The 17,835-nt window shown below is 28.5% G+C and overlaps 1 protein-coding gene across 3 annotated transcripts in view; it reads left to right on the top strand.

Annotated features, from left to right (window-relative positions):
- Window positions 1–17,835, top strand: part of LOC122499074 (SUN domain-containing ossification factor) — a 176,896-nt gene that overhangs the window by 80,338 nt on the left and 78,723 nt on the right. The gene's annotated exons all lie outside the window — the stretch shown is intronic.

The following is a 17,835-nucleotide window of genomic DNA, read 5'->3' as shown; positions in this document are numbered from 1 at the left end:
GGGGCTGACTCCGTTTACACCTTAAATTCAGCCTCGAAAACAGGCTAAAAGTAAAACTTTTTTTTTAGTGTGAATGGCACAGAAGATTATGGATACTATACAGGCATTTTACGTGAAATGTTCTAAGTTGAAATTTCAACTTCTTGAAAAAAATTGAAACTCAGGGAATTTGTTGTTCTATCAAGTAGAAATGTGCCCCAAAAAATATTTTTGATTTTTTCGAAAATTTAGAGGGGGTAGAGGGGGGTCAATTTGACCAATTTTGCTAACACCGGCTACTTTGTGAATTTTTTCTGAACATACTTGTAATGGGAAAAATTTTTTAGAATATATTTCTGAAAGGTTTTTTCGTCCTCTTTCCAATAATGTATTTTATTTTTTAATATTTTAAAAATTTACCCTAATTTTTGAAAATTAATATTTAATTTTCAATTTTCCAAAAATCGGTCCGTTTTATTTGAAAATAAATTATTGTAAACGAAAGCTGAGGTTTTTTCCTATCGGCATGTAAATTTTCAGAATGCCCTTTTTTTTGTTTTTGAGTTATTAAGGGGCACACCTAGTGTGAGTGACTGAAAAAAACGTCGATTTTTAGGAATTTTTTTCAGGGAAATTATTGCATCTAATTTTTTTAAAAGTTTTGTACATATATATATATTTGTATAAATAGTGAACATTTTGTAATTTTTTCAAAGAAAAATATCTTTTTTAAAGAGTTATTCGCTATATCCAAAAAAAAACAGTTTTCCCACTGCTGCAGTTATTGCGGCCTTCTGAGTGACTGAAATAAAAAAAAAAATTGGACAAGTGCGAGTTGTACTCGCACTGCAATGGCGGGTTCCGCACACAAATACTAAAACAATACTTGCAACATTGATCGGTAATTGGTAGAATTAAAATAAACAATTAAAAAAATATATTAAAATCATTTGATAAAAAAAAATAACTAAAAAAATTAAAGTATTGTATATATCTAATATTGTAAACAATAATAAGCAGAGGAACAAAATTTTCAAAATTTATTATAGTTCCTCTGCTTATTATTGTTTACAATATTAGATATACAATACTTTAATTTTTTTTAGTTATTTTTTTATCAAATGATTTTAATATATTTTTTTAATTGTTTATTTTGATTCTACCAATTACCGATCAATGTTGCAAGTATTGTTTTAATATTTGTGTGCGGAACCCGCCATTGCAGTGCGAGTACAACTCGCACTTGTCCAATTTTTTTTTATTTTTAGTTAAGAAATTAAAGTCAGAAAACAATCTCTCATTTATTCTCTTAAAATTTCACTCTTTTCCTTAAAATATTTAATGCCACGTGTTTAAACTAAAAAAAAATTTAAAAAAATTTTTTTTTTTTGAAAAAAAAATTTAAAAAAAAATTTTTTTTTGATTTTTTTTCAAAAAGTTTCTTAAATAAATTTTTTGTCGTCAGACTGTAATAATACACTAGGATACCAATTTTCAGCTCATTAGGTCAAATAATGTAAAAGTTAGGGAAAAAAATTTTTTTTTTTTAAATTTTTTAGTTTTTTCTTGACAACGCTATGGCCATCATTACACATCAAGTTTTCTATATTTTTCCTGTAATATTCGAGTAAAAATACACCAGCATGCAAAATTTCAGCTCTCCATGTCGAATAGTTTAGAAGTTAAGGGGGGGAATGGTCACTTTTTATGCATTTTTGGCCAAAAATCTTGTTATTTGCTTGACAACGCTATGCCCATCACGTCCAATCACATTCGCTATATTTTTCCTGTAATCTACGTGTGAAAATACATATCTGTACCAAATTTGAGCTCTTTAGGTCAAATAGTTTAGCCGCTAGGGGGGGGACACGATTTGGCTACGGACAACAGAGTCTCACCAATAGGGTTCCGCCGATACACCGTAGGTGTACGGAACCCTAAAAAACAAAAAGATTATTAAACTAGAAGATATTTGCCGTACAATGAGGCTCCAGTTTTTTGATTGAATGAAAAATAAAATTTTGGGATGCCAAAAACCATCGGATTTTTTTGGCGAAATTTAAAAGCTTTTTTCAAAACTCCGCCATTTCCTATTTAAGAAACATCCCTTACCAATGAAATAAATTAGATCATGCGTGGATTTTACTTTGTAATTAATGTAAGTATGGATGTCAACAATATTCATAATATTGAATAAATAATATTGTCAACTAGTTTAAATTTGATACGCGGTTATTAGAATTTAATAATAAATAAATAAAAAACATTAATTTTTTTCTAACCTTTTTCAAGTTTGACACTCCTCATGGTAAATTTGATTATTCTTTTTTTCCGTGTACAAAATAGTAAATTGACGTTGAATGAAATGTATAATTAATTATTCTCACAGCAATATTTAATAATTTAATGAACTTAACTGCACTGCATAATAGTTGAGAGTAGTAAGAGTAAGTGAAACGGTAAGATAAGTGAACGACCATTAGTGTGAGAGAGAGAGAATAACTTGTGGTTTTCGAGTAGGTATCTACTTTATGTGCACGGCGTTCATTTTTCGAAAGAACTGGACTGAATACTATTTGTTCAATATTCGCTTCTATTATTGAGTTGTGTTTTGTACACTGCCGCGTTCTTTTAACAATTACATGAGAAAGTAATTTCTCATTCCAATTTTTTATACTCTTATTCCCTCTTAGACTATATAAACAGTCTTGTTTAAGCTGATGAATGGGATAACTTGTGTTGAGTCCCAAACTGTTCAGCTATGAAACTTCTAATACTATATTGTGTACCTGTCACATATTATTCTATAAAGGAGTACTACACTGACTGCATAAATCATTTTTCCATTTTTCTCCATGTATCAAAGAAATTTAATTATTTTAATAACCTCTAATACAATTTATTTATTAGAATTTAAATATTATTTTTAATAAATTTTTAATTAAATTTCTTTAAAGAATAAAATTATTGCATTCAAAATTTTTAATGCAATTCTTTGCGTAAATTATCAATTATCTTTATAAATAATAAAATTCTTCTCTAAAATTGAATAATTTCAAAAAATTTAATAAATTTCTTGGCAAAATTTCAATTATTTTCAAAAATTTTCCCTAATTTAATTATTTTTAATATCTATTTTAATAAAATTTTGCAAAAGAATTCAAATTATTTAAAAATTGATTGATACAATTTTTTAAAAGAATTCAATGTAATAATTCATATATGTAATTATTCAATAAATTGTTTTTTTTTGTTTTTAAATAATGAAATTCTCGTAGAATTTCCTCATAAAAATTGATTTAAAAATGGATTTCAGTTAAAATTTTAGATAATAATTGAATATTAAAAGTATTAGAGCGTAAAATTTTAGAAATAATTAAATTTTGAAAAGGTTTCAGATTCAAATCTTTGAAGATTTGAATTTTTCATATTTTTAACTAAATAATAATTCTGTGGAATTAATTTTTTTGAGAAATTTTAATTGCGAATTTTTTTTTATATTATTTGAAGTTTTTATTTTCTAATACACATTTAATTGAAGAATTTACAAATAATTGAAATTTCGTAAAATTGAATATTGTAAAGAAATGGATTTGAAAATTGTCAAAAAACTTTTTCGAAAATTATTAAAAATAATCGATTTTAAGAAGAATTTTAGTTAAAAATTCTTGAAAATAATAATTGAATTGATAATGATTTTATCACTCTACACGGAAAGAAAAAGTCCGTCAACCATTAATGGATTAGTATATTACTTTGAGACGGGACTCTTTTTCCGTTGATGGTTACTTAACTTTACTTAACGATTGAAAACGAGTCATGGATTGATTAGAATGCCAGTATGTGACCAATTGTTTTAGATTTAATGCTGAATTGTTATCAATGGCTGTTTGAATGTTTACGAATCATTAGTGAAAGTTTGTGAAACGTTAGTTGACTCGTATTCTAAATCGGCGTTCTTCACTAGCGCATTGTTGCGCAGTGTACCGATGCGCATTTCTTCCGGTTTCTCTATAGTCCATGTGTTTTTGCTGTCTGCTATACATAGGGGCCGTCCATAAATTACGTAAGACATTTAGGGGGGAGGGGGGGTCAGCAAGATCTTACGAACAATAGGAAAAATGGCGCTAATGTATGTAAAATATCTTACAAGGGGGGAGGGGGGGGTCACATTTTCCAAAAAAATGTCTTACGTAATTTATGGACAGCCCCATATCCCTATATACTATTATGTGTAATGTGAATATTTAACTTAACTAATAATTTGCAGTTGAATTGCGTCTAGAAATCGACCTCGATAAAAATATATTTTCTTTTATATTTCTCGCTAATTAAAAAGTAGTTATTAGTGCAAAATCATTTCTCACAAGTTGTGAAAAATTTTGTTATTTGGTATATAAGAGCAGTTCGCTTCTAAACTTAAAGTGTTATAAGTGTGCGTTTCTACGTGTAATTCTACGTGTAGTTATTATAAGTGCGAAAATGTGTTGGTCTAAAGCGTCTAAGAGTGTAAATAAAATATCGGAACTGTGCAACGAAAAAAATGTGTTCATTCTGTTCCAAATAGTGTCTAAAATTAGGGATAATTCTGAAAGAAGTTGAATTTTTTGAATGCTTTTGATAGTCATAGAAAATTTAATAGACAGTTTTCTAAATTTTAGTGAACGAGTTTTATATATTGATGACAGTTTTCTAAATTTTAGCAAGCAACTCGTCACTGATTGTGACTCAAAGTATGTTATGCATTCAATGATTTTGTGTCCCGTCTCAAAGTAATATACTAGTCTATTAATGATTGACGGACTTTTTCTTTCCGTGTATCTTTAATTATTATAAAACATAAAGTAATCGATCGCTCCGAGTCGAAGACTCGGAGTTATCGATATCTTCATGTTTTTTAGTTATGAAAAAATCTAATTTATAGTTTTAAGTAAAATGTTCTCTTATATATTTTTGCCAGTAATTGGTCCGTAAATGGTCCGTAATTTTTCATTTTTGGTCCGTAAAGTCCGTATTTTTAAATACTTTCACTGGTTCGAGCCCTGTAAGTAGAATTAACTACAACTTTTCTCTCCTATCGCTATATTCTACTTATTCGAATTTTTGGAGTTTATGTTTACAAATTCGGTGTCAGTTTTTGAAATTGTCAGTATAAAATTCAAAAGGATTTTCTAAGCTCTTAAAAATTTTAGTAATTTTCAAAATTCAAAATTAAACAATGCCGCATTGAATATTATATTATACAATTTTTAAAAGTCCATTATTTTGAGTATTCTGAAAGATCCTCAAATAGCGACTTGCATATTTTTCAATACTGTTCTTTAATACTATTTAATATTATTTTAATTTTTTTATTTTCTGTTTTGAATTTTTAATAATTAACACATGATTGTCAGCAACTAAAAAAAGTATCTAGTCATGTATATGAGGCATTTTACGTGAAATGTCCTAAGTTGAAATTTCAACTTCTTGAAAAAATTGAAACTGGAGGAATTTGTTGTTCTATCAAGTAGAAATGTGATCCATAAAACATTTTTGACTTTTTCAAAAATTTGGAGGGGGTAGAGGGGGTCCATTTTACCAATTTTGCTAACACCAGCTGCTTTTGGATTTTTTTTTAACATACTTGTAATAGGAAAAATGTTGTAGAATATGTTTCTGAAAGGTTTTTTCGTCCTCTTTACAATGGTGAATTTTATTTTTTAATATTTTAATAATTGACCCTAATTTTTGATAATTAATATTTAATTTTCAATTTCCCAAAAATCAGTCCGTTTTATTTGAAAATAAATTATTGCAAACGAAAGCTGAGGTTTTTTTCCTATCATATCGGCGTGTAAATTTGAAGAATGACCTTTTATTTGTTTTTGAGTTATTAAATTTCAAAGAATAAATTGCGGCGCACTGTAACGCGGTGGAACCCGGCGTGAGGCGAGGCTACCGCGACGCAATTTATTCTTTAAAATTTAATAACTCAAAAAAGAGCTTTCTGCAAATTTACATGCCGATAGGAAAAAACCTCAACTTTTGTTTGCAATAATTTATTTTCAAATAAAACGAACCGATTTTTGGGAAATTGAAAATTAAATATTAATTATCAAAAATTAGGGTCAATTTTTAAAATATTAAAAAAAAATTCACCATTGGAAAGAGGACGAAAAAACCTTTTAGAAACATATTCTACAAAATTTTTCCTAATACAAGTATGTTCAGAAAAAAATTCAAAAAGTAGCCGGTGTTTCCAAATTTTCGAAAAAGTAAAAAATGTTTTTTGGGGCACATTTCTTCTTGATAGAACAACAAATTCCCCCAGTTTCAATTTTTTTTAAGAAGTTGAAATTTCAACTTAGGACATTTCACGTAAAATGCCTCATGGAAGTACACGGAAAAAAAAAGTTCACGAATCCCTCGTGAACTAGTATATCACTTTTGGATGGGACACAAAATTCTTGAAAATCAACAAACACAGTTCGTCAAAATTTCACCAACTCCTTCACTAGAAACATAGTACGGTTTTCGATCTTTTCGTCAAAGTTAACGAAAAATTCGTGAACTTTTAAAAAATGCTAAAAACAAGAAAACATAATTTCCAGACACTACTTTTTTATAGTATTTCACTTTATTTGATAACTTGACGCCTATTACGCACCCAACTACACAGAATACACAATTTTATCGCCATTAAAATTCGTAATTCGCTTCACGGGATTCGAACCTAGTACCTATGTATACCCTATGACATAATATTTCTAACAACTAATCGCCACGGCTAAATCTAGATACACTGTCCTTCGACAAACGAAACGATTAGCTTTGTCTGCTGTAAAACTCAGGACCGTGCAAAGTAGAAAAAGTCCCTTATCGTAACTTTTAATTCATTTTATGAATTATTTGTTTCACAAAGGAAATTAGCAAACAAAAATATTCACTAAGTAATAAAAAACACTGATTCTAAATAATAACTTTCATCAAAGAATTTTCCCGAATGTAAACACCGATGACACCGACTGAATGATGAATGCTTGATCAGCCATATTTGATGCGCATTACGAACTGCGCATACTACTGACACTCGCGAGTTCACGACTTTTTCGTGAACTTGTACCTTTACTTTTGACGAACTACTCTTCATTAACAGTTCATCAAAAATTCATTAACTTTGTTTCAGTTTTTCGTTGACGTTCGCCATTTCTAATCAAAAGTGAATGAAAATTTTGAAATTTTGTGTCCCATCCAAAAGTGATATACTAGTTCACGAGAGATTCGTGAACTTTTTTTTTCCGTGTAGTCAAATTGACTAGGATTTTAGTAACTTTGCCTATTTCCATAATGCGCACGCGTCTGCTTCTGTTTTGACAGTGTTTACCTCTATATCTTTCGCGTCATTTATCGTGATTTAGTAAACAACGTAAAAACGATTTTTTATCATTACTCGCGTCTATTTTTTGTACATAAAATGGAGTTCTTACATACATCAAAATTGCTGGTTTCTCGGAACCTCTGGAAATATAGATAGTCCATGTTTTAGAAAGTAAACTATTTAATTATATTAGTCAATTCTTTCAGACTTTTTCGGTTAGGTTTCAATATAAATCGTCGAAATTTTTACCCACGTGGTGACAACATTTTTACTATTTTAATCGCGCAGTGTATTTGAAAATTTACCTTTGCAATAATTTGTGTATTTAAATTTATTTTCATTTGAATGTCATAAATAATTAAAAATAAATAGTTTTTGACAAATGTATAAAATTGTGTACTCGAAATGTATAAAACATTATCTGATTAGAGTAGAGATGATTCTATCACTCAGTCGTATTTTATTATCTGATTAAGTATTGTATTTTGACTCGAAATTCTAGTGTCTATTAAAAAATTAAAATACCAAGTCGTGTTTAGTGTAGTGGTTATCGTTCCGGGTTTCAAAGTGCGTATTCGTTAGGTTTAGGTGTTCGCGTCCCCCCTGCGTCAAATATTTATTTCATAAGTTTAAATTAATTCCAAGGAATATAAATACAAAGTCAAATATAAATATGTTCAAATACAATAATTAATTTTTTTCTTTTTTCTTTTAATTAGTTTTTCTCTTTTATTTGATAATAAGAATTTGATTAGCAATTTCAAATAATTATGATACACAGTGTAAATCTAATATTATTCTCCTAGTCAATTTGACTATTTTTTCCTGATTACATCGACTAATTTTCCTGGTCACTTTAACTATGCTTGAATCTTATTACTTTGACCAGGATTCTATAGTTGGCTCCTCTCGTAACTAGGAAACCTAGTCAATTCCTGGTATACGGGTCCTAGGCATTTTTTTCGGTGTGAGCATAATTTCTGTATTTTGTGATTTATTAAGAATTCATACAAAATAAATGTGATTTGTGATCGCATCCAATTGCATAATTATACTTTCAGTGCATAATTTTTTTTCATTGCATAATTTAACACTATTTGCATAATCATCGCATAATTGTTAATTTTTTGTTTAAAAATACTATAAAGTATCTTTTTTATGATTTTAATAAATTTTTAAACGTTGTTACTTCCCGGTCAATGCAGAGACTATGCTAAGTTTATATTTTTGAGACGATTTAAACCAATGTCTAGACTGATCTCGTTACTTTACTTATTTCTATAAAGAAAATTTTACATTTTAAAAAGATTAAAAGTTTTTAATAAAAAAATCAGGGACCGTTACGAAAGTTTAGTTTCGTTTTAGTTTCGGGATTGATACAAAACTAAATTAACAAACTGAGTTTAATTTTGTGTCGACTCGAAACTAAATTAACGTACTGAATTTAGTTTCGTGTCGACTCGAAACTACATTATTAATTTAGTTTCGAGTCGACACGAAACTAAACTAAAAAAATTAAATTTATTTCAGTGCAGATCGAAAACAAGTGTCTGAGAAACTCAATTACTTAGTTTTAATTAAAAAATCACATCAAAAAACAAAATATTTAAAGTAATAATATTATTATAACTTTAATACTAGATATAAAGCAGTATAAAGAGACTTCAATAGAAAATAAAGTGGAAAAAGTAAATCTAACTTTCATCAATATTAAATATTGAAATATTTCGTTTTTTTAGTAATTTTTTTACTGACACTAAATATTTAAGTTTATCGGACTTTAGTTTTGAATTGACACGAAACTAAATTAAATTGAACGTAAATTTTGAATTTAGTTTCGTTTCAGAATCGGTCCCTGACAATAATATAAAATGCGTTAAAAAAGAATGTTACATTTTACTTAATTATAAAAATAACTTTATGCACGGGAAAAAATTTTACTTGGAGCAACTACAATTTTCATTATATTAGTGAATTTTTTATTAATTTCAGTTAAAACTTTCGCTATTCTAGAGAAAATTATCGCTGTTCCAAATGAATTTTTCTTAACTAAGAATGTAACAATTTTCCAAAATACACGATTGATGCCAAAGTTAAACTTCTATTATTGTTCATTTAATTGTTTTTAGGTTAAAAATTATTTATTAACTATAGTAAAATCATTTAAAAATTATTATATACAAATTAAACCTAACCATGCGTCATTGCATGATTTTATTTTCATCGCATAATTATTGCATAATATTTAGGTTTTTATTGCATAATTTCAAAATTTTCATTGCAACAAAATGGTGTCTCTACACCAGAACAATTCAATAAAATTTCTACTTATTTACTTTTATTATATTAATATTAATAACATAAAATGTATATAGAGATTCTTTAAAAATGTTCTATTCAAATTCCATAGAATTATTTTAGTAAAATTATATACAATTTTTTACTGGGTTTTTCTGACTTAATATTAACTTCGGTGGTTGTGTAAGAAATGTCTGAAGAAAACTTGTAGAATACTTAAAAAAAAACTTAAAAATACTTGTAAAATCCTGCAGAAATTTTCTTGGGGTACATATATTTTAAAAATATTCTTGTCTGAAACTTGGCACATGATTAGAACTCGGAAAAATAAAAGAAACCTATATTTTGTTATCGGCAAAGATGATTGAAGGGATGAAACTACCCCTTTTGTTACGAATCTGATGATTTTGAAAAACTTTCGGTCGCCATATTGGATCCGCCAATATCCAAAACTGGCAGCGAAATTGCTCTATCACGTCAGGATTCTGAGATATTCTAACCTAAAAGAGTAAAAAAGGACATTTTTGGCAACATTCGCCTCTCAATAAAATCTACAAAAATTTTTTTTTATCATTCCAACAAATTTTAAAGGAAAGTACAATTATTCACCTTTTAAAATATTCTACACCCGATCCGATCCGACTTTTTTTCACTAAGGTACAACAATTTAAAGTTTAGGTTGCACGACCTAAAAACTGAAAAAAGGAAGAAAAGAATAATTGGAAAGTACGTTAACTTAAGCATCTGATTCTTAATATGTTGGGATCGTTGATTAAAAAACCGATGTCGGATTATCAAAATTCAAAATGGCGGATCCAATATGGCGGCTGTTAAAATAAAAAATTGATCGGATTCGCTTGAAACTTTTTACTCGAGGGTTTTTGAGGTCGCTAATTACGAATCTGATGTCAGATTTTCGAAATTCAAAATGGCGGATGTAATATGGCGACATATTTTTAAAAAATTTAACCGATTTGCTTGAGACTCGTCACTCGGGTGTTTTTGATGTCGCTTATTACGAATCTGATGTCACATTTTCAAAATTTAAAATCGTTGTGGATCTAATATGGTATTATATGTTAGTAAAATCGAAAAACGTGAAATTCGAAGTCTTTTGAGTACTTGAAAAAAAGATAACCACTCCTATAGATATCTAAATTGAGAAAAGATGTATTTACAGGTCCAGATATAAGCAAAGGAGTGATTCTGTATTATATTCTAAAAACGAAACCAACTATACGAAGATCCTTTGAAGAAAAATGTGTAAAGGTTTATAAAGAAAAATAAAACTTTTAATTTTCTTTACTAAAAGAGTGTATAAATTATGCCCCAAATGTTTGAAATTCACGTTTTTCGATTTGACTAACATATAATACCATATTAGATCCACAACAATTTTAAATTTTGAAAATGTGACATCAGATTCGTAATAAGCGACCTCAAAAACACCCGAGTGAAGAGTCTCAAGCAAATTGGTTAAATTTTTTAAAAATATGTCGCCATATTACATCCGCCATTTTGAATTTCGAAAACCTGACATGAGATTCGTAATTAGCGACCATAAAAAACCCTCGAGTAAAAAGTTTTAAGCGAATCCGATCAATTTTTTATTTTAACAGCCGTCATATTGGATCCGCCATTTTGAATTTTGAAAATCCGACATCGAATTTCTAATCAACGATCCCAAAATATTAAGAATCAGATGCTTAAGTTAAAGTACTTTCCAATTATTCTTTTCTTCCTTTTTTCAGTTTTTAGGTCGTGTAACCTAAACTTTAAATTGTTGTACCTTAGTGAAAAAAGTCGGATCGAATCGGGTGTAGAATATTTTGAAATGTGAATAATTGTACTTTCCTTTAAAATTTGTTCGAATGATAAAAAAAATTTTTTGTAGATTTTATTGAGAGTCGAATGTTGCCAAAAATGTCCTTTTTTACTCTTTTAGGTTAGAATATCTCAGAATCTTGACGTGATAGAGCAATTTCGCTGCCAGTTTTGGATTCAGGGTGACAAATTACATCGGAAATGACTTATCCCGTTTCTGGGTCTGAAATTTGTAGGCCTGTGTTATGAATTTGAGGTCAGATTTACAAAATTCAAAATGGTGGATCCAATATGGTGACCGAAAGTTTTGCAAAATCATCAGATTCGCAACAAAAGGGGAAGTTTTATCCATTCAATCATCTTTGCCGATAACAAAATATAGGTTTCTTTTATTTTACCGAGTTCTTATCATGTGCCAAGGTCTCATTTTTTAAATATTGAAAAATTAAATAGGCTTTGATAAATTTTCATAAATTTCATTAGTAAAATTTGATTTTAAGTATGGAAAAGATAATAAAATCTTTAATAATCTGTTTTGTTTTTGGGTCAAATTATAAAATGCAAATAATATACATTTTGATTCTTGTTTTAAAACAGGCCACATCTTCCAAAGTAATTACATTAATCCCCCTGTGACTTTATTAATTTTCAAATTAATTTAACGATCGAGTCACAGGTTAATAACGTTATAATGGAAATTTAATTCACATTGTTCTTTAACACGAGCGTGTCCTGTCATCGAGCATATAATATTGTTATACGATCTGATAATGAACTTTCATATATATGCATGTATATAATCTTGCGTTCGTCAACACATTCGCACATTAATATATATAGCGAAATTTAATTTCATTTACATGACGTGCATCGTGCGTCTACTAGATTTTATTTTTAATCATTTTTACCCTCTTTTTTTGGATTAAGTTTGTTAATTAAGATTACTAAACGGCCCGTTGAGAACTAAATTTCAATATAGCTTTACAATTTACAAATTAATTTACCATTTTTATAAAATTAATGTTTAAGTTTGAACTGTGTTTTATTCTTATAACTATAATAGAATATGGTATGCATTTTTAAAATTAGAAATAATCCGAAAATATTTTATGCTCTCTGAAGAAGTATTTTTGTAGTTTCGCAAAATTGTAGACACAGATTTTATTTAAAATTACTTTTGTCCTAGTTAATTGAATATTTTAAAATTCTGATCCTGGTTGTTAGAGATGAATAAAATAGAACTAAACTGTGAAAAGCGCTTTACCAGTTTCATCAACGATTTTCAGCATTTTTTTTCTTTTTTTTTCCTTTTTGCATGAAAAGGGTCTAGTCTCTTTATCCGCTCTATTTATTTTTTTCCCTGAATGAATTTATGTCTATGTATATCCGGTCTTTCTGGAAAAAATTTAAGCTTTGCAGTTCAAATCTCAAAGATCTTTTACTTGTAAAATTTTCCCGTGGAAAATTGACAAGAATGTCAATTTCCTTTAATTAAATTAATTAACTATAAAGTTTCAATGAAATCCGTCACTGATTAATATTCAATCATTATTAAAACCCAATATCAAAGCTTATAAAATAATATATAATACATAATATTAAACATCAAAATATTAATTAAATAAAACAATTTCTTCTATAAGTTTTTGGTTATATAAAAGCGTGGTTTGAAATGAACGAAAAAAAAATCAATTAAACATGAAATGAGAAATTATCTTAAAGAATAACAATGTAACAATAAGAATTCTGAATTTCTCAAATTGTTTTAGAACTATGCAAAAAGTCGAAGAAGAATTATTCTTACATTTTTATTGTTTTTTAACAATTTATTGCTTACATTTATTTTTAGTCACAAAAGATTGAAGAATAACCCATAATAAGTAATAAGTGATATTTTTTTTACAAATTTTTACACCAAAAAAAATGCCTAGGACCCGTATACCAGGAATTGACTAGGTTTCCTAGTTACGAGAGGAGCCAACTATAGAATCCTAGTCAAAGTAATAAAATTCAAGCATAGTTAAAGTGACCAGGAAAATTAGTTGTTGTTACGCTGTGCAGTTGTTACAAATGAAATAGCTCAGAAACAGTTAGTTATAAAAATGGGGTTCCAAAGAGAAAAATGTTTAGTTTTTATGTACGAACTTACTGGAATACGTTTAAAAATTATATGCAAGCTTTACAAGTAAAAAAATAGGCACATTGGTTTTTAGAGGCCAAAAGTAAATATTTCTCTGCCTGATACTTTTTAAATAATTAATAGACCTTTATACTTAACAAAGCAAATTTTTTTAATATTAATTCTATGAGGATTAAGCTTTAAAAAACTTCCTTTAAAGTTTTAAGCAAAAAATATGAATGTTTATCGAAATTAAAGTGCTTACAAAACTTTTTGGCATAATGTTGTTAATTTGGCAAGTGTGGGATCTTTTTCAGCACTTACATATTCTAGAGTAATTTCCAATAGAATAGACTGTTAAATTATATACAATAACTTGTAAACATTACATTTTGTTTTAATATGCAGTGTGGGTCAGAATGGAGTACACGAAAAAAAATACGTGAATCCTTCCTTGACAGTGCTTGACTTTTGGATAGGACACAAAATACAAGGCTGTTGCATATACTTTTTATTAGAAAATATAAGAAAGTCCTAGAATTATTCTAGCACTAGTATGGGTCATACTAGTACTAGTATTATTGATCCACAAAAGAAGATATATTTTTCTCAGAGCCTATTAATTTTTTGTGTCCCTCATAAATTTTATTTGGTTTAAATAATAGTTTTATTTGCTCTCAAAAAGCGTTAATTTATTTATTTGCGTCACATTGTTTATTTATGTCCAATAACTTTTCAGGTAAGGTTGGTAAGCTCTGAAATAAATAAACTGTTTTTAAATTCAAATAAATTTTTATTTATTTTAAATAAAAAAATTGTTTGGGTGTGTTTACTTCGTTCCACAGTGGGCCAGGATCGTCGAATTTTGGCCAAAAATACAATTTTTCAACTTTCAAATATGCACTAAAGAATTTATCCACAGTATTTAATAGTAAATAAGGAATTTATTGCATAAAGGATTTGTTAAATAATAAAAAATTGTGTCTTCTAGAACTATTTAAAGTTTAACATTTGAGATAAAATAATAAAATGTTTTTGATTGAAATACTTAATATATCTAGAAATAAATTAATTATTTTTGTATAAGTACTTATTTTTTCTCATCAATAGATATATTGAAGTAAAAAACCAATAGTTACTTTAAAAAAATAAAATTTATTAAAATGTAGCTCCATTGAAGTTAACAAATAGTGGATTTTTCAATAGAGTGCCGACTTTCAGTTAGTCGAGCTCCTGCGAGCCGCATAATATTTGGAAAAACAAGTTATAGAACGATTACTTAGCATGTCTACTTTGACGCCAATATGTGCCATTTTGCGCCTTTTCATATTTTTTCAACATAACAAGAATATTGCAATAAACATATAAATATATGCAATAAATATATATAAAGACAATTTTCAAAATTAATCAATTATGATGAACAGTCGTATTTAATGGTTTTTTGTGTCGCTGATTACGAATCTGATGTCAGATTTCAAAAATTCAAAATGGCTGATCCAATATGGCGGACATAAAAATTTTAAAATCAATAAATTTGAATTAAACATAGGTATCTATGGGTTTTTTTGCATAGAGTTATTAGAATAGAGTGCGCGAGTTATAACTTTTACCGTAAGAGGCATTCTTAGGCGCATAGAAAGAGACAAAAGCATGAAAGTAGACCCCTTATCTTACCTTGTTTAATGGCGCATGTGCAAGAATAAAAGTTTTTGGTTAGGTTTTTGTCTAAAAAGATCGCATGAAAAATCGTTTTAAATATAATAAAATTAAATGTAAAATAAATATTTTACAATAAATAGGGTAGAGTGGGATTAAAAAGTCATGTTGAAAAAAAGCTATTTGGCTGTTATTTGAAGTTAAGACGCAACTTTTAATTCTAGTTTGGATGTCGTATCGATAATATTATAGTAATTGGAATTTTTAATTTTGAGCTGCTTATTTCGATGAGTATAAATTGAAAGCAGGTAAACTTAACATAAAATACCATTTTTCCTGCTAAAAATGTTTTTAAATTATTTATTTGTCACGTAAATAAAAGAAAAATATAATTGCCAGCAAGCAAGCAACAATTGTTTCGATGCATCAGCTGTTTCACTATCGCGCATGCGTTATTAGAGAAAGAAAGAAAAGGGGTCTACTTTTCGTACACGGAAAGAAAAAGTCCGTCTATCATTAATAGACTAGTATATTACTTTGAGACGGGACACAAAATCATTGAATGGATAACATACTTTGAGTCACAATCAGTGACGAGTTGCTTGCTAAAATTTAGAAAACTGTCATCAATATATAAAACTCGTTCACTAAAATTTAGAAAACTGTCTATTAAATTTTCTATGACTATCAAAAGCATTCAAAAAATTCAACTTCTTTCAGAATTATCCCTAATTTTAGACACTATTTGGTACAGAATGAACAAATTTTTTTCGTTGCACAGTTCCAATATTTTATTTACACTCTTAGACGCTTTAGACCAACACATTTTCGCACTTATAATAACTACACGTAGAAACGCACACTTATAACACTTTAAGCTTAGAAGCGAACTGTTCTTATATACCAAATAACAAAATTTTTCACAACTTGTGAGAAATGATTTTGCACTAATAACTACTTTTTAATTGGCGAGAAATATAAAAGAAAATATATTTTCATCGAGGTCAATTTCTAGACGCAATTCAACTGCAAATTATTAGTTAAGTTAAATATTCACATTACACATAATAGTATATAGGGATATGTATAGCAGACAGCAAAAACACATGGACTATAGAGAAACCGGAAGAAATGCGCATCGGTACACTGCGCAACGATGCGCTAGTGAAGAGCGCCGATTTAGAATACGAGTCAACTAACGTTTCACAAACTTTCACTAATGATTCGTAAACATTCAAACAGCCATTGATAACAATTCAGCATTAAATCTAAAACAATTGGTCACATACTGGCCTTCTAATCAATCCATGACTCGTTTTCAATCGTTAAGTAAAGTTAAGCAACCATCAACGGAAAAAGAGTCCTGTCTCAAAGTAATATACTAATCCATTAATGGTTGACGGACTTTTTCTTTCCGTGTATGGCTGTCTAACATTTTGGTCGCTTGCGCACTCTATGCTAATAACTCTATGGTTTTTTGGGTCGCTGATTACGAATCTGATGTCAGATTTCAAGAAATCAAAATGGCGGTCATAAAAAATTTTAAATTAATCAATTTCAATAAGACATAGGTATGTAGAGGTTTTTCGGGTTGCTGATTACGAATCTGTTGTCAGATTTTATAAATGTAAAAATGAGCACTTTGTTTCTGAAATCAGATTTAGATATAAAATGGAGTGTTTATCTGATCCATGGAAATAAAAACAGATTCTCCAATAGGACTACATGCGCACCTGATATACCCACGCGATAAACTATATACCTGTAAGTAAACATCAGGTCTAAAAAAACCAAAAAAATTTTAAAAATCTAAAAAAATACAAAATGGGATCTTTACCTGTAACCTCCTCGTGGTAGATCCTGGAAACTACAGTACTTTTTATTTTTGTAGGCTAATAACAGGAAAAAAATTTTTATTTTCTGAATTGTATAGACACTAGCTTTGTAATCACCAAACTTAAAAACTCCCAAGCAAAAAATTGTAGGCGAATCTCACCCAATCTAAAATCCACTTGAATTCTCACATCAGATTCGTAATCAGCGACCTAAAAAACCCCTAGATACAAAGTTTAATAAAAATCGATTAATTTTAAAAATTGTATGTCCGCCATTTTGGATCCGCCATTTTGATTTTTTGAAATCTGACATCAGATTTGTTATCAGCAACCCAAAAAACCCATAGATACCTATGTTTAATTCAAATTTATTAATTTTAAAATTTTTATGTCCGCCATATTAGATCCGCCATTTTGAATTCTTAAAATCTGACTTCAGATTCGTAATTAGCGACCCCAAAAACTGTAGGTAGCCTACTTGTTATTCGTAAATATCTTGTTCTCTTTTAAATAATGATTTTTGGCCAAAAATCGACGATCCTGGCCCACTGTGCGTTCTATTGTTGAATTATTTTTAGGTTGGATGTTCTCATATTTTAGACTGAATATAAAATTTGAAATTTCAAATACAACAATCACTTGGGTATTGATGAAAATTTACACGAGATTATAATATTGCACGGAGAGAAAAAGTAAGCTTTTATAGTATATGAAGAGGCGCACGTTTAATGCATGAAACTTTCCCGCGCGATTTCAGTAGG

The sequence above is a fragment of the Leptopilina heterotoma genome, unplaced genomic scaffold, assembly GCF_015476425.1.
Source record: "Leptopilina heterotoma isolate Lh14 unplaced genomic scaffold, ASM1547642v1 Lhet_165, whole genome shotgun sequence".
NCBI lineage: Eukaryota > Metazoa > Arthropoda > Insecta > Hymenoptera > Figitidae > Leptopilina > Leptopilina heterotoma.
This window is presented reverse-complemented; position numbering and strand designations above follow the sequence as displayed.